Source organism: Bufo bufo, chromosome 1, assembly GCF_905171765.1.
Source record: "Bufo bufo chromosome 1, aBufBuf1.1, whole genome shotgun sequence".
Taxonomy (NCBI): domain Eukaryota; kingdom Metazoa; phylum Chordata; class Amphibia; order Anura; family Bufonidae; genus Bufo; species Bufo bufo.
In genome coordinates this window covers 716910167-716928329 of record NC_053389.1, presented here as the reverse complement: position 1 = coordinate 716928329, position 18163 = coordinate 716910167, and the positions used below count along the sequence as shown (strand labels likewise).

The following is an 18163-nucleotide window of genomic DNA, read 5'->3' as shown; positions in this document are numbered from 1 at the left end:
ATGGATAACCAGGACTCTTCTCAGGTGGCCGGGACTCTTCCCAGGCCCAGTCTGTAATGATTGTGATGTTGGTTCTCGGCAACCACTTACTTTTAAATGACAGACCTCTGAAATCAGCTCACCTGTCTCTACTTTATTCTGCCGTTAGTATGGGCAGCACAAAGCTGATGACAGGTTCCCTTTAAAGGAATTCGGTCTTTGTCGTCCATAGCAAACACTCAGCACGGCTTTCATATCTTGAAATGAGCGCTTGATAAACGGATGTTATTATGTGACAGATTTTACTTTACTAATTTGATATCGGGGTCATGTTCCTTCCTAAACTTCCCACAGATTCCTTATTATACACACAGATCTCTGGATCGGTTTTGAGACCTTGAACATGAACCAGTTATCTTGACACCATGGGACCCCTCGTAAGTCCTGACGTTACCACATCTCCCGTCTAACATTATGAGCAGCTCCAGACACGGGTGGCACCTTCACTACAGCACCCTGTCTCTGCCTGGAGCTCCTGCACATGAGCGTATTTTTTGTCCACATTCGATCTGGGTTTTTGCGGGTTGGATGCGAACCCATTCAGTTTAGTGGGACTGGAAAAGTCCATTCTGCGGCCCTGCAAAAAAATAGAACATGTCTTATTCGTGTCCGTTTTACAGACAAGGATAGGGCAGCTCTATAGAGGGCAGGACATTCTGTTCCGCAAAATGTGGAACACACCCAGCCGGTGTCCTTGTGCACGAGCCCTTAGCAGACGGAAGTTTGGCGTCATGGCGTCCATTACATGTCTTGCCATTGACAGTCAGCCACTGTCGCCATCATTTACAGTGGTGTCGTGGACAAGAAACCTGGACTTCTACAAACTGGAACCAGATAGTCTTTAGTGACTAATCCAGCCTCTGTTTAGGATCGGGTATGGAGGCCTCATGGGGAGAACTCCAATCCTGTCTTTGCTATGGAGCGACACACTGCCCCAAATGCTGGTGTGATGATCTGGGGGGCCATGGCAGACGACAGTCGGTCACCCCTAGTAGTCATACGACGGACAAGGACATCCTGCAGCCACATGTGTTTCTCATGGCAGGGCTTCCAACTGGCATTTTTCAGCAGGATAACGCTCGCCCACACACAGCAAGGGTTTCCCAGGAATGTCTCCACCAGATTGTAACCCTAAGGCTGCGTTCACACGGGCGAGATTTCCGCGTGGGTGCAATGCGGTAGGTGAACGTATTGCACCCGCACTAAATCCCGACCCATTCATTTCAATGGGGCTGTTCAGATGAGCGGTGATTTTCACGCATCACTTGTGCATTGCATGAAAATCGCAGCATGCTCTATATTATGCATTTTTCACGCAACGCAGGCCCCATAGAAGTGAATGGGGTTGCGGGAAAATCGCAAGCATCCGCAAGCAAGTGCGGAGGCGGTGCGATTTTCACGCACGGTTGCTAGGAGACGATCGGGATGGAGACCCGATCATTATTATTTTCCCTTATAACATGGTTATAAGGGAAAATAATAGCATTCTGAATACAGAATGCATAGTAAAACAGCGCTGAAGGGGTTAAAATAAATAATAATTTAACTCACCTTAGTCCACTTGATCGTGGCCCGGCATCTCCTTCTGTCTCCTTTGCTGAATAGGACCTGTGGTGAGCATTAATTACAGGTAAAGGACCTTTGGTGACGTCACTCCGGTCATCACATGATCCATCACATGATCTTTTACCATGGTGATGGATCATGTGATGACCGGAGTGACGTCACCAAAGGTCCTTTACCTGTAATGAATGCTCACCACAGGTCCTGTTCAGCAAAGGAGACAGAAGGAGATGCCGGGCTGCGCGATCAAGTGGATTAAAGTGAGTTAAATTATTATTTATTTATTTTAACCCCTCCAGCGCTGTTTTACTATGCATTCTGTATTCAGAATGCTATTATTTTCCCTTATAACCATGTTATAAGGCAGGCATCCTCAAACTGCGGCCCTCCAGCTGTTGCAAAACTACAACTCCCAGCATGCCCGAACAGCCTACAGGTATCAGCCTACAGCAGGGAATTGTGGGAGTTGTAGTTTTACAACAGCTGGAGGGCCACAGTTTGAGGATGCCTGTTATAAGGGAAAATAATAATGATCGGGTCTCTATCCCGATCGTCTCCTAGCAACCGTGCGTGAAAATCGCACCGCCTCCGCACTTGCTTGGGGGGTTATAAGGGGAAATAATACAATCTACAGAACACCGATCCCAAGCCCGAACTTCTGTGAAGAAGTTCGGGTTTGGGTACCAAACATGCGCGATTTTTCTCACGCGAGTGCAAAACGCATTACAATGTTTTGCACCTCGCGCGGAAAAAATTGCGGGTGTTCCCGCAACGCACCCGCACATTTTCCCGCAACGCCCGTGTGAACCCAGCCTTACTTGGCCTGACCAGCTGCCAAATTTATCGCCAATCAATCAATTATGGACCAAGCTACAACATCTGTGGGCAAAACTGCTGCAGGATACAATATGGAACCTGAATGCCTCCGTGTCCAACCCTATCTCATCTTGTATCCAGGCTAGAGGTGGCCCAACAGGTACTAGAGCCTCCTTTCAGTTGTATAGTTTTCCCCAATAAACATATTCTTTTGCTCAAACCCTTCTTGGTGCATTACATTTTAAAAATGTTTTTGTCAATGAGTGTGTGTGTGTATATGTATGTGTGTGTGTGTGTGTATATATATATATATATATATATATATATATATATATATATATATATATATATACAGTACAGACCAAAAGTTTGGACACACCTTGTCATTCAAAGGGTTTTCTTTATTTTCATGACTATGAAAATTGTAGATTTACACTAAAGGCATCAAAACTATGAATTAGCACATGTGGAATTATATACATAACAAACAAGTGTGAAACAACTGAAAATATGTCATATTCTAGGTTCTTCAAAGTAGCCACCTTTTGCTTTGATTACTGCTTTGCACACTCTTGGCATTCTCTTGATGAGCTTCAAGAGGTAGTCCCCTGAAATGGTTTTCACTTCACAGGTGTGCCCTGTCAGGTTTAATAAGTGGGATTTCTTGCCTTATCAATGGGGTTGGGACCATCAGTTGCGTTGAGGAGAAGTCAGGTGGATACACAGCTGATAGTCCTACTGAATAGACTGTTAGCTGCTTTTTTCTTGCCATAATACAAATTCTAACAGTCTATTCAGTAGGACTATCAGCTGTGTATCCACCTGACTTCTCCTCAACGCAACTGATGGTCCCAACCCCATTTATAAGGCAATAAATCTCACTTATTAAACCTGACAGGGCACACCTGTGAAGTGAAAACCATTTCAGGGGACTACCTCTTGAAGCTCATCAAGAGAATGCCAAGAGTGTGCAAAGCAGTAATCAAAGCAAAAGGTGGCTACTTTGAAGAACCTAGAATATGACATATTTTCAGTTGTTTTACACTTGTTTGTTATGTATATAATTCCACATGTGTTAATTCATAGTTTTGATGCCTTCATAGTCATGAAAATAAAGAAAACTCTTTGAATGAGAAGGTGTGTCCAAACTTTTGGTCTGTACTGTGTGTAATATATATATATATATATATATATATATATATATATATATATATATATATATATATATATATATATATATATAAGGCTAAGAATGATCAAATAAGTCAACTTACAGATCCGCCATTGTTCTGACACCTCACTGGCCCCTGGTCTGATTGCTCCCTGGTTCCCCTGGACATGGACACAGCCAATTGCTGGTTAGGGTGGGTCACTGCTGCAGCCAGCGACTGGCTGAGTAATCAAGAGAGACCAGAAGTCAAAGCTATTCTTAAAGGGAACCTGTCATCCACTTTGTGCTGCCCATACTAACGGCAGAATAAAGTAGAGACAGGGGAGCTGATTTCAGCGGTCTGTCATTTATAAGTTAAAGGTAAGTGGTTGCAGAGAACCAACATGACAATCATTGCAGACTGGGCCTGGAAAAGAGTCCTGGCCACCTGAGAAGAGTCCTGGTTATCCATGGATTCCTGCTCTCCCCCCACCTGCTGATGGCTGACAGTCTTCTACCTAGTTTTCTCCCTTTCTCTCTAGGAGAGAACTGCCAACCATCAGCAGATGGGGCGGAGAGCAGGAGATTATAATAACCAGGACTCTTCTCAGGTAGATCTGACTCTTTCCAAGGCCTGGGCTGCAATGATTATGACGCTGGTTCTCGGCAACCACTTACTTTTAGCTCATGACTGACACACCGCTGACATCAGCATTTCTGTCACTATTTTATGCTGCCCTCAGTGAGGTCAGTATAAAGTTGATGACAGGTTCCCTTTAAGTGGTTTCTCGGTGACATTGTTACTTTTGAATGTTTCCCTTTGGAGCACTTTTAGAAGAAAATATCTTGTAGAATTTGTGAAAAAAATTTGAGAGCTAGTTTTCGGCCCTCACGAACACCTCCACATACCTCTCTAAAACAGAGTGATGCCCATGTCCATTTGTGAACCAGCCGTAGACCCATTATGGATCACACTCATCTTGTCTTTTTGTAAAACAAGTCCTAAGACTTAAAATGATCTCCAAAGCAATGTTTGTGGAAATCTTGGAATTACGTACTCTCTTAGATCTGTCTCCTGTATGATCTGATGTCAATGGCTTATTATATTGTCAAGGTGTTCAATAGACACCATGGGAGGCAGTCAGGTTCCTGCTGTTCCAGAGAATGTTGGTTCAGGGGTCATTTTTTTATACACCCGGCCCTTTATCTGTGATCACTGGAAGATTACAGTATATCCTATGCCTGGATGGCTCATGAGCAGCAACAGATCCCTGCAGTGGTCCTAGCCGGGGAACCTGCACCTATAAGACAATTGTCTGTCATGAGACAACCCCTTTAAGGCCGGGTTCACTTGTCGTGTTTCAGCCATGTTATCTGGCCATGTTTCTCATGTGTCACGGCCAACATCATAGACACTGCTCCGGCAGCTCTGAGCCTCGTGATAAATCAGGCGCATCATCCGGCGGAGCAGGAAATGCCGGACTTTTACGGTCCATTTACACGTCCGCATCCGTTCCGCAATTTTGCGGAACAGGTGCGAACCAATTCCCTTTCAATGGTTCGCATTTGCGGATCCACACTTCCGTTCCGCAAAAAAATAGAACATGTCCTATTCTTGTCCGCAATTGCGGACAAGAAAAGGCATTTTCTATGAGAGTGCCGGCGATGTGCGGTCCGCAAAATGCGGAACGCACATTGCCGGTGTCTGTGTTTTGCTGATCTGCAAAACACATACGGACATGTGAATGGACCCTTATAAATCTCCCTCATGGGCTTGTGTAATCTGTACTGTAGGTTCACCACGGATGAGCCGGGACGCCAATGTTTGTGCAGAGGCTTCAGCGTGCGTTGTCATACTTTATTTGTAGAGGTCGTATCCCCCTCCCCTCCTGAACTTCACCCTTGTTGTCTCCATACTTTTGGGAGGTGGATTTTCCGTCGGATTGATTTCAGTGTTCAGGTAGGGCTGTGTCTATCATCATATGATCTATGGGCGAGGAGGATTGGGGGATTCTGTGTTTTATCTTTAATGGTGTGTGAATGTCGGTCTGGTAGACACTGCTGCTGCAGGGAAGGTCCCCACTCCATACATGAGTCCCTACAGGCTGCTCGATAGGTATGGGCCTACTGAACACTGCTGCCACTTAGAAGGGCTCATTCACACCACCGTATTTATGGGTCCACATCCATTCCCCAATTTTGTGGAACGGATGCGGACCCATTCATTTCAACAGGTCCGCAAAAGATGCAGACAGCACACCGTGTGCTGTTCTCATCCATATGTCCGTTCCGCGGCTCCGCAAAAAAATACATGTCCTAGTCTTGTCTTCAATTGCGGACAAGGATAGGCACTTGTATCATAGGGCTGGCCGTGTGCATTCCGCAAAACCCATACGGTCATGTGAATGTACCCTAAGGCCTTGTTCAAATTTCCATTTTTCACTGACATGTGCTGGCCGCGTTTTCCACGGACAGCACACATACCCATTTATTTTAACGTGTCTATGAACATATCAGTATTTTTTCACTGACTATTGGTCAGTAAAATATTCACGGAGACATGCACTACTTTGGTCTGTGATGCGGGACAAGCACGTCTATTGAAGTTTATGGGTCCATGAAAATCACGGACCCAACACGAATGGCATCTGTGTTGCATCATTGTTATGTCCGTTTTTGCTTTCTAAATTAATTTTCACCTGAGCAGCGCCCGTGGATTACAGATGACACAGGGAGGGTAAAAGCGGACCAAACACCGATACTTTACGGATGAAACATGAAAGCTTTTTTTTACAGATGTCAAACTGACACGGAAATGTGAATGAGGCCTAAGGCTGAGTTCACACTTCAGTTATTTGATCACTTGGTTCCATCAGTTAAGGCCTCATGCACACGACCGTTGTGTGTTTTGTGGTCTGCAAATTGTGATATAACTGCCTATCCTTGTCCGCAAAACTGACAAGAATAGGACAGGCTATATTTTTTTTGCGGACCATGGAACGGAGCAGTGGCTGCAGACAGCACACGGAGTGCTGTCCGCATCTTTTGCGGCCCCATTGAAGTGAATGGGTCCGCATCCAAGATGCAAACACTGCGGCTCGGATGCGGACTAAAACAACGGTCGTGTGCATGAGGCCTAAGTCTCATTCACACGTCCGTGTCCATGCTCAAATCCGTGAGAAGGTGGTCAGTGATATGCCCGTGTGTCCGTTTTTTTGCAGTCTTTGTGACATCCATGTTTCACTGACCCTGCACAGCTGAAAAATAATTTTCAAAGCATCTCTTCCTAATGATCCATGGTTTTCGCGGACCCATAGATTATAATGAACGTGATCCGTGAACACTGACAGAATAGAGCATGCATCCGTGCTAAAAACGCTGACGTGTGAATGCACACCTTAAAATGAATGGGGGAAGCGTGCTGTCCGTGGAGAACACGGACGTGTGAATGAGGCTTTATTGTGAGCCAAAACGAAAGATCTGCCCCTGTTCTGTGTTTCTGACCCACACCTGGTTTTGACGCACAATCACTGATGGAAAGCACTGATCACATTTTTGGATTCTGTTCCACGTCGCACTGTATGGAGGTGTTGCTGTATTTAGGGTATACACACTGAGGCGTATTCACATCTGTATAATTGGGGTATATTTGCTGTCTCTGTTAATCCCTGGTGTTATGGCCCAACCACATATGAAGATCTAAGATGCTTAGAGTTCAGATCAGTTAAACCAGCGGTCAGGCCGTAACACACTGGAGTGATATGGATGGAAAAGACGTCCAGGTTATGCTCGCGTGAATCCGGCCTAGCAGTGTCTGTGCAGATGGCAGATCAGCGGCTACGTTTTACCACGCTCTGTAACTGTAGTCATTTTCCAGTAAAGCTTCAACATCTACAATGAACCCTCTCCCAGACCTCCCCATTATCCCGAAAAAGATCTCCTGACGGTCATAAACTAAGCATGATGATCTATGAGAAGACCACCCCCTATAGAAATCTAGTTTCCATGCAGTTTTGGCTAGTCCTCCCAAAGAGTGTATAAAACTAATGACTAAAATCCCCTTAAAGGGGTTTTCTGGTTTCCATCAACATCCTTTAAAATAATCATTTATGAAAGTCGCTGTAACTTTGTAATGTATTTCTTTTACCTTTTATTGCTCCTCTCTCACATGACCCTGCCCATGCAGCTCTTTCTTATTTCCTGTGATGTTATGTCCATGGGCGTGTCAAAGCAGCAACAGGGGCAGTGATAGAGAAGTGTCTATGTAACTAGCTAGGGGAGGAGCTATAAACTAGCTGGGTGTTAGGGGCAGTGATAGGGGAGTGTCTATGTAACTAGCAGGTGGGAGGAGCTATAAACTAGCTGGGTGTTGTTAGGGCCAGTGATAGAGGAGTGACTATGTAACCAGCTGGTGGGAGGAGCTATAAACTAGCTGGGTGTTAGGGGCGGTGATAGGGGAGTGTCTATGTAACTAGCTGGGTGGGAGGAGCTATAAACTAGCTGGGTGTTAGGGGCAGTGATAGGGGAGTGTCTATGGTGTAACTAGCTGGGGGAGGAGCTATAAACTAGCTGGGTGTTAGGGGCAGTGATAGAGGAGTGACTATGTAACCAGCTGGTGGGAGGAGCTATAAACTAGCTGGGTGTTAGGGGCAGTGATAGAGGAGGGACTATGTAACCAGCTGGGGGAGGAGCTATAAACTATCTGGGTGTTGTTAGGGGCAGTGATAGAGGAGGGACTATGTAACCAGCTGGTGGGAGGAGCTATAAACTAGCTGGGTGTTAGGGGCAGTGCTGGCACTATGGTAGAGAAAGGAGAAGTGCATCATGGGTTTGGTTGGACACAGCAACAGGAAGTGCTACTTACAGGATGGACACAGACCAGAGGGATTTGTCTATGGTATAGCTTTATAATGTGGTTTGGGTGGCTGCAGTCAGATGAGGAGTGGGGGCAGTGTTTGTCATTGAGAGCGCTGTGATGAATGGTGGGTAATACCGCAGGGGGTTGTTACTCTGCAAATTTGCCATAACCAAAGGAAAATAAACATGAGTGGTTTTCATCAATGGACAAAGACCTTGGGTTTGCGTCTCTGCAGAGCAGCCCTCTGACCTCTGTAACCTATAGGATATTGTGATATTGGATGATATATCCTGCCATCAAAAGAGCCATTGTTGTGGCCTGCTTGTTATTTCTGGTCACATTGCAGGAACCATCAGTGCAGAGATGGGGGCACACAAACTGGTTAGATCGCCAGTGGTACAGGACTCTATAGATTTTTAATAAAGAGAACGTGTCGCCTCTCCTGACATGTCTTGTATTCCCCATGTGATAACAATACTTGAGCATCTTTTCTTAGAACTAAGCAATGTGTGGTTCCTCTGTTGTTCCTCTTTGAAATGTATGAATAAATTGACAACTTGTGGTACCCGTTGAGGACATGTCCCTACACAGCCTAAAGCCTCATGCACGCGTCCGTGGAACACGGCCTGGATTTCTTTTGAGAGCAGGAGCGCACGGCTTCATTGGTTGCTATGATGCCGTGCGCTTCATGCCGCCACTGCACTACAGTAATACACTGGTATAGATCATACCAGTGTATTACTGTAGTGCAGCGGCGGCATGAAGCGCACGGCGTCATAGCAACCAATGACGCCGTGCGCTCCTGTTCTTAGCAGGATGCCAGGCCGGGATACTACGGACAGCTCACGGCCTTATACCTTATGTCTGTGGAGGCTCCAATCCTGGTTTTGGCTCACAGTCACTGATGGAAATCACTGACCAAACACTGACGTGTGAGTGAGGCTTTAGAGCTGCAGTCCCATGGCGACACAAGGGTCCACAGTGTAAAGACCCGACACGGCCGCAGTGTTATCCTAGGTGGAGTGAAGTCTTGGGACAATCATAGTAATTCTGGAATTCTTCCTATTGTCACAAGTCACCTTCTTAGGCCTCCTGCACACAAAGGTTTTTTTTTTCCGTTTACGTTCGGTTTTTTGCGTTCCGTTTACGGACCATTTATTTCATTTAAATTTATTTAAATGGATCCGCAAAAAAAACTGAAGGTACTCCGTATGCCTTCTGTTTCCATATTTCCGTTCCGTTCAAACATAGAACATGTCCTATTATTGTCCACATAACGGACAAGGGTAGTACTGTTCTATCAGGGGCCAGATGTTACGTACAAAACGGAATGCACGTGGACATCATCCGTGTTTTTTGCGGATCGCAAAATACTGAAAAAGCTATACGGTCGTGTGAAGGAGGCCTTAGGGGATTGTTGGGAGTCGCTTCTGCGTTGCAGTAATGCAACAATTTTAACTGTGACTTAAAAATTCTGCGACAGGCCTACACGATGGGCGGCATACTAACCTAACGTATGGTGACGCCTTCCCTGGAGCGACTAAAAACATTTTTTTGTTTTTATAATGTGCATTGCAGATTGTCTTCCCTTTTCTTCTTTTAAAGTTCAGGTACCTGTTCCCAATTCCTGGACTCCCACTGATCCGATATTGATGACCTCCAGAACCGAACAATTGATGACCTATCCTTAGAATAGGTCATCAGTATCAGATCAGTGGGAGTGCAGTAACCTGAACTTCATAGTAATAAACTACAAAAGCCTCTCCAGAAGGCCTCCTCTACTTAAAGGGGTTATCCCATCATAATGATCAATCTTTTAATGATTTGACAGTGATTATTTTTGTAAATATATTTGATTAACCAATTCCCACCGTTTAGGAGAAAATTCATCCCCACTTACCTCATTGTTGTCATTCGGTCTCCCCTGGTTACGGCCACCGCTCTTCTCCGGAATCCCCGTGGCCGCGCTTGCGCAGAAGATTCCTTCTTTTCTCCTGGCCGCTCGCTGTCCTGAACGCGCACGCTGCCGCGCATGCGCGATGGTGACTTCTTCCTGGCCAGAATAGTACAGAGCTGCGAACGCGCACGCCCGGCTCTGTACTGTACTCGCCAGGAATAAGTCACCATGGCGCATGCGTGGCAGCGTGCGCGATCAGTCCAGCGCGCGCCCGCCTGGGAGAAGACTTCAATCAAGATGAAGCCCGCCCCCAGCCAGAATCCAGGAAGCTGGCAGCAGGTAAGTATGAAAAGGCGAAGTGGGATAACCCCTTTTAAGGGCACGTCAGCAGTTTTGTACCTATGACACTGGCTGACCTGTTACATGTGCACTTGGCAGATGAAGGCATCTGTGTTGGTCCCATGTGTATATGTGCCTGCATTGCTGAGAAAAATGATGTTTTATTATATGCAAATGAGCCTCTAGGAGCAACGGGGGAGGTTCACATTTCTCTGAAATATCATGCATCGGCTGTGTGCACTCCTTATTATGGATGTTGACCCTTCGACTTGAATAGGACCACAAGATACAGAGCGGCGTGGAGCGGAGGCACAGATCGAAAGCCCACGGAGGCAATATGGAGCGCTGCCGTAGGATTTCGTTTCGTGCCTCCACACCGCAAAAAAAAATAGAACATGTGCAGATTGCGGAACCGTTCAAGTAAATGGGTCCGTATCTGAAAACGGAGTGCACATGGATGGTGCCCGGGCATTGCGGACCGCTATTTGCGGTCCACAGCGTGGGCACGATGCACCCGCTCGCGTGCATGAGCCCTAAATTTGCAAACACTTCAAACACTCTGTTTTCACTTTCTCATATTGGGTATTGACTGCAGAATGATGGGGAAAAATTGGATTTCTTTTTATTTTAGCACTAGGCCGCAACTTAACAAAATGTGAAAAAAGGGAAGGGTTCTGAAGGCTTTCCGAATATACTTTCCGCAGTAAAAGTCGCAGTAAGACTGGGTCAGCAACCCCCTGCACTTCGGCTGTTGTGAAACTACAAGTCTCAGCATGCACACTTGCCATGCTGCATTCAAAATGCCCATAGAAGTGAATGGAGCATGCTGGGAGCTGTAGTTAAACAACGGCCGGAGTGCTAGAGGCTGCTGACCCCTGCACCGGTCGCTGGTGTCGAGAATGTGAGCTTACTGACATCTGGCATCTGATGGCAAACGGAGACGTGTGCTAGCACTCCATCTGTACCGCACATTTCCTCATCACCAGCCAAGAATAAAGCTCTGCCAGAATTCAGTAGGGATCAGGCGCTCCTCCTCCTCTACCCAAGAGTGGTTCACATGCCCTCTGAGGCACGGCTCCTGTGTAAGCAGATTCTTGAAGAGAAAATAGAAGTGGACCTCCAGACACTGCAGAAATAAGATGCAAGGAGGAAATGAGCCACCCAGAACATGTGGAGGAAAGTTCTCAGCATCTGGAGGAAACTAGTTCTTCTTATGTGAAGAGCCTTTGAACTTTACAGATGATAGGAATTTTTTCTTAAAAAACTTAAAGAAGAAGAAAAAACGGAGACTGACCTGTCACAGAGAATTTATCCAGATTGGCACAGGGATTCTCTCAGGTCGTTTCACCCGAATAACCGTAGGGTACGTCTGTATGCCAATTTTGGCCACAATAGCTGTCACGCGACCAAAGATCGCAGTGTAGCAGGGCTGCCATAGGAATTAATGGGGTCATATTTATTTGCGGTGCGGAACAACGGAAAGAAACACCACGGAAGCGCTCCGTAGTGCTTCCGGTGTTCCGTTCCGTGACTCTGTTCCACATCTCCGGAATTGCAGACCCATTCAAGTGAATGGGTCCGCATCCGTGATGCGGGGTGCACACAGCACATACAGTCAGTGATTGTGAGCCAAAGCCAGGATTGGAGCCTCCACAGATATCAGGTACGAGGGAAAGATCTGCTCCTGTTCTGTGTTTAGAGCCGCACCTGATTTTGGCTCCTAATCACTGACCAAACACTGACGTGTGAATAAGGGCTCATGCACACTGCCGTAGCCGTTTTTGGTGTCCACAAATTGTGGATTCGCATAACATGAATACTGGCTGTTTGCGTCCTACCCTCTATAGAACAGTCCTATCCTTGTCTGTAATACAGCCAAGAATAGGACATGGATTTTTTTGCGAAGAGAATGAGTCCGTATCCGACCCGCAAAAAGTGTGGATTGGATGTGTGCATGAGCCCTGAGACCTGTCTGTCAGTGGTGAACAGGGCGGTCGCGTGACGTTACGTATATATGAAGAAGGGGACGGGAGGAATATATGACAAAGCTGAAAAATGGCCGGGTCCTGGAGAAGCCATTTATTCAGGTCTATATTTGGAGGTCACAAAGGTTTTACTGACAATAATGTAATTCTTACAGACCGGAATGTAACCTTTTTCTATGTAAAATGTTTATTTTATTATAATTGTGGCCGGGGAGGATGTGCGGCGTGTCTTCAGCGGTGGCATTACTGGAATGTGCACCAGATGGAAGAGATCCCGTTCACATTGTGACAAGCTTACTGCTCTGATCTCCCCCCAAATCCTCTTATGTGCACTGATGGGATTGCACAGTGGTGTACTCTCAGGTGCGTGGAGCAGAGTTTAGTTGGTCATTTGGCATATCTCATTATGGTATGTTGTTATCTGCTTTGTCCGATAAACTCACTCCGTTATCTTAGGCCGTTGTACGGTCCGCAATTTGTGGATCTGCAAAATACAGATGTAGTCGAAGTCAGTGGGTCCACAAAAAAAAAAAAAAAACTGATGCAACACAGACGTCATCTATATTTTGTGGATGTGCATAGGACTTGTCGCATCTTTTGCGGTGCAGAGGCACGGACCCGAAAGGCCATGGAAGCGCTTCCGATCCGTGCCTCCGCACCGCAAAAGATACGACATGTCCTATCTTTTGCCGTAACTTGTGGATCGCGAACCCATTCAAGACAATGGAGTGCGGTCTGCAATACAGGCACAACGACCATACAGGCTGTGCTCACACCACACCGGAACGATTTATCAGAGGTCAGCAGTATTGCCCAACACATATTCTGATGTATGCTCCTGGGCACACATTGGCAGGTCACCCATTGGCTCTCACCGAGGCACACTGTTTTTAGGCGTAAAATTAGGCAGGAGTATTTCATTCGGCTGTCATTCTTTTGCCGAGTATTTATTAAAAGTTGCAGAGTCTTAGGCCTCTTTCAGACGGGCGTTGCGGGGAAATGTGCGGGTGCGTTACGGGAACACCCGTGATTTTTCTGCGCGAGTGCAAAACATTGTAATGCATTTTGCACTCGCGTGAGAAAAATCACGCATGTTTGGTACCCAAACACGAACTTCTTCACAGAAGTTCGGGCTTGGGATCGGTGTTCTGTAGATTGTATTATTTTCCCTTATAACATGGTTATAAGGGAAAATAATAGCATTCTGAATACAGAATGCATAGTAAAAGGAGGGGTTAAAAGAATAAATGGAGGGGTTAAAAGAATAAATAAAATAATTTAACTCACCTTAGTCCACTTGATCGCGCAGCCGGCATCTCCTTCTGTCTCCTTTGCTGAACAGGACCTGTGGTGACGTCAGTCCGGTCATCACATGATCCATCACCATGGTAAAAGATCATGACGTCACCACAGGTCCTGTTCCTCCACACAGCTAAGATTAAGACAGAAGCGATGCTGGCTCCGCGAACAAGTGGATTAAGGTAAGTTAAATTATTATTATTATTTTTTTAACCCCTCCAGCCATATTGTACTATGCATTCTGTATTCAGAATGCTATTATTTTCCCTTATAACCATGTTATAAGGGAAAATAATAATGATCGGGTCTCCATCCCGATCATCTCCTAGCAACCGTGCGTGAAAATCGAACCGCATCCGCACTTGCCTGCGGATGCTTGCGATTTTCACGCAACCCCATTCACTTCTATGGGGCCTGCGTTGCGTGAAAAACGCAGAATATAGAGCATGCTGCGATTTTCACGCAACGCACAAGTGATGCGTGAAAATCACCGCTCGTGTGCACAGCCCCATAGAAATGAATGGGTCGGTATTCAGTGCGGGTGCAATGTGTTCAACTCACGCATCGCATCCGCGCAGAATACTCGCCCGTGTGAAAGGGGCCTTAGAGTTAGGCTTCATGCACACGACCGTTTTTGTGGTCCGCCTCCAAGCCGCTTTTTTTGCGACTCGGTGCGGACCCATTCACTTCAATGGGGCCGCAAAAGATGCGGACAGCACACGGAGTTGTTGCACTGTTCCGTGGCCCTGCAAAAAAAAATATAGCATGTCCTATTCTTGCCCGGTTTTTCCACAAGAATAGGCATTTCTACAATGGGCCGCCCGTTCCGCAAATTGCGGAAGTCACACGGGCAACTGCATGTCGGGTGCATGAGGCCTTAGACTGGGCGTATTGTTATTAGCCTGACCTCTGGTGGTTGGTTTTCAGTTAGACAGGTTCATATTCACTTAGGCTACTTTCACACTAGCGTTATTTGTTTCCGGCATAGAGTTCCGTCCTAGGGGCTCAATACCGGAAAAGAACTGATCAGTTTTATCCTAATGCATTCTGAATGGAGAGCAATCCGTTCAGGATGTCTTCAGTTCAGTCACTGAACGGCGCAGCATACTGCGGTATTATCTCCGTCCAAAATTCTGAAACACATGCCGGAATGCCGGCATCTTTTAGTACTGGATCCGGAATTAAAATTACCGCATTGACGGATCCGCTATTCCGGTCTGCGCATGCGTATGACAAACGGAGAGACGGATCCGTTCTTGCAATGCATTTGTGAGACGGATCCGCATCTGGATCCGTCTACAAATGCTGTCCGTTTGCATACTGATTGACGGATCCGCTATTCCGGTCTGCGCATGCGTATGACAAACGGAGAGACGGATCCGTTCTTGCAATGCATTTGTGAGACGGATCCGCATCTGGATCCGTCTACAAATGCTGTCCGTTTGCATACTGATTGATGGATCCGGCAGGCAGTTCCGTTGCCGGAACTGCCTGCCGGAATCCTCTAATGTAAGTGTAAAAAAATCCTTAGGCCTCTTTCACACAAGCGTAAAGGATTGGGTCCGGATGCGTTTAGGAAAACTCGCACCACTTTGCAAGCAAGGTCAGTCAGTTTTGTATGCGATTGCGTTCAGTTGTTCAGTTTTGTCCGCGCGGGTGCAATGCGTTTTGATGCGTTTTTCACGCGCGTGATAAAAAACTGAAGGTTTAGGCTACATGCACACGACCGTGCTGTTTTTTGCGGTCTGCATATTGCGGATACACAAAAAACGGAAGCCGCCCGTGTGCCTTCCGCAATGAACGGAACGGGCGGCCCATTGTAGACATGCCTATTCTTGTCCGCAAAACAGACAAGAATAGGACATGCTATATTTTTTTTTGCGGGGCCACGGAACGGTGCAACGGATGCGGACAGCACACGGAGGGCTGTCCGAATCTTTTGCGGCCCCATTGAAGTGAATGGGTCCGCATCCGAGCCGCAAAAACGGCGGCTTGGATGAGGACCAAAACAACGGTCGTGTGCATGAGGCCTTACAAACAACATCTCTTAGCAACCATCAGTGAAAAACGCATTGCATCCGCACTTTTTTGCGGATGCAATGCGTTTTTCACGCAGCCCCATTCACTTCTAGGGGGCGAGGGCTGCGTTAAAAACGCAGAACATAGAACATGCTGCGTTTTTCACGCAACACAGAACTGATGCGTGAGAAAAAACGCTCATGTACACAGACCCATTGAAATGAATGGGTCAGGATTCAGTGCGGGTGCTATGCGTTCACTTCACGCATCGCACCCGCGCGGAAAACTTGCTCGTGTGAATAGGGGCCTTAGACTAGTCTAATGCAGGGATGCCCAACCTATGGCCCTCCAGCTGTTGCAAAATTGCGGAACGAATGCGGACCCACGTGTGAATGGAGCCTAAAAATTGTCACATCTGTGCTGAAAAAAGTCACATGTCGCCATGAAAGTGCGACTTTTAATGCAGAAATAGTCGCAGTTCTCCACTCAAAACTGTCAAATTAAAATAAGTCAGTCTTGGAGTGGAGCCTTGCCCCTAATTCATGCTTAAAAACATTGCACCTGCCTATATAAATAGACTGGGAAAAAATACACAACTCCTAAATTAGTCTAAAACTTCAAAATAGTCTTACAAGGAGCAAAAGCCTCCAAGTGGAATGTCAGTAGTCAATGCGACGAATAAAATGGGGCTGTCAAAAATGGCCTCGCCATTCTTCATGTATAAGTCGTGTATCCTGAAACGTCTCGCACACATCAAAAGCGGGAGTCAGCGCTGTGCGCTCATTAGGATCTTGAGCGCTGGCAGGTCGCTGGAGCGCGTGAAAGTCACCTGCTTATTTGTCAGCGCCACGTCTTGCTGGCAGCACTTTGAGGTTTTTTTAATGAGGCCCTTTCATGCTTGGTTCCTCATGTCGTCCAGTCTGCACTCCACTTTCTGTTCCTTTGATTACACATTACAGATCTAGCACACGGATTAGGTGACCATGACCCCGAAAGTTTAATTTGAGGGCCAGAAGAAGTGAACCTTCCCTCATTAACCCTAAAGATTTCTACTATAGCGACAACCTAGCCACATGATAAGGGCTCATGCACACGACCGTTGGTGGTTTGCGGTCCGGAAATTGCAGACTCACAAAACACGGATACCGGCCAAGTGCCTTCCGCATTTAACAGAACGGCCATGCGAACATGTGGACACAGAATGCATTTACGTTTTTCTGCGGCCCCGTTGACGTGAGTGGTTCCACATATGGGCCGCAAAGGAAAGAACAGACACGGACAAAAAAAAACACACGTTTGTGTGCATGAGCCCTAAGTGTCTGATCAGTGGGGGTTGAATGGATTGGTTGCGTTGTATGAGTCTTCCGCAGCTACATTTAAGGCCTCATGCACACGACAGTAGTTTTTTGCGTCCTTCAAAAAAAACGGAAGCGGCATCCGTTTTTTTGGAGGATCCGTTTTTTTCCACAGATCCCTTGTAATAAATGCCTATCCTTGTCCGCAAATGTAAAAAGTAGGACATGCACTATTTTTTTTGCTGAAGGGAAACAGACACGGAACACAAACGGATGAACTATCAGCATTTTTTTGCTGACCCATTGAAATGAATGGGTCCCCATCCTATCCGCAAAATAAACGGAACGGAGGCCGAGAAAAACAACTGTCGTGTGCATGAGTCCTTACTCTGTTGGACTACCAGAAATACCTAAGTACAAGTGTTCGGGTATCTCCGACAGTCCCCTAGAGCCGAATGGAGCGGCAGCACGCATGTGTGACCGCCACTGCATTCAAATGGTGTAGTCCCCCATTCTTGTGATTGGCTGGCGGGGGACCGAGCAGTCTGACCCCGGCCGATCAGACTCTTTTGGCCTGCATCGGGTGAATGGGGGACCTATGGATACGTTTGACTTATGTGCCTTATCTGCCTCCATTAGATAGAGGGGTTTTCCAGGTTATAGATACTCAGGGGCGGACTGAGAACCCTCAGGGCCCCCGGGCAAAATAAATCAAGGGCCCCCTTACAGGCCCCACCCATGTTCTGCTGCAAGCCCCACCCTTGTCCCGCCTCCAGCCACACCCTACACAATCTTTAATAAGATTTCAAAGTTAAAGCGACACAAAAGGCACCCAGACCCCTTCAGCTCATTGAAGTGGTCTGGGTACAGTGGCCCTTTTGCTAATCGAGCTGCAATGTTCTA

General features: G+C 46.6%; 1 protein-coding gene across 4 annotated transcripts in view; it reads left to right on the top strand.

Annotated features, from left to right (window-relative positions):
* DENND4A (DENN domain containing 4A) overlaps positions 1 to 18163 on the top strand; it is a 149373-nt gene that overhangs the window by 37375 nt on the left and 93835 nt on the right. Inside the window, exon 1 of one of the 4 annotated variants that reach the window (XM_040414287.1) lies at positions 5481 to 5528. The exons of the other annotated variants lie outside the window; for them this stretch is intronic. The gene's annotated coding sequence lies outside the window, so the exon portion shown is untranslated. Of the gene's footprint in view, positions 1 to 5480; positions 5529 to 18163 lie in introns of those variants that run through there. 4 annotated transcript variants of the gene reach the window in all.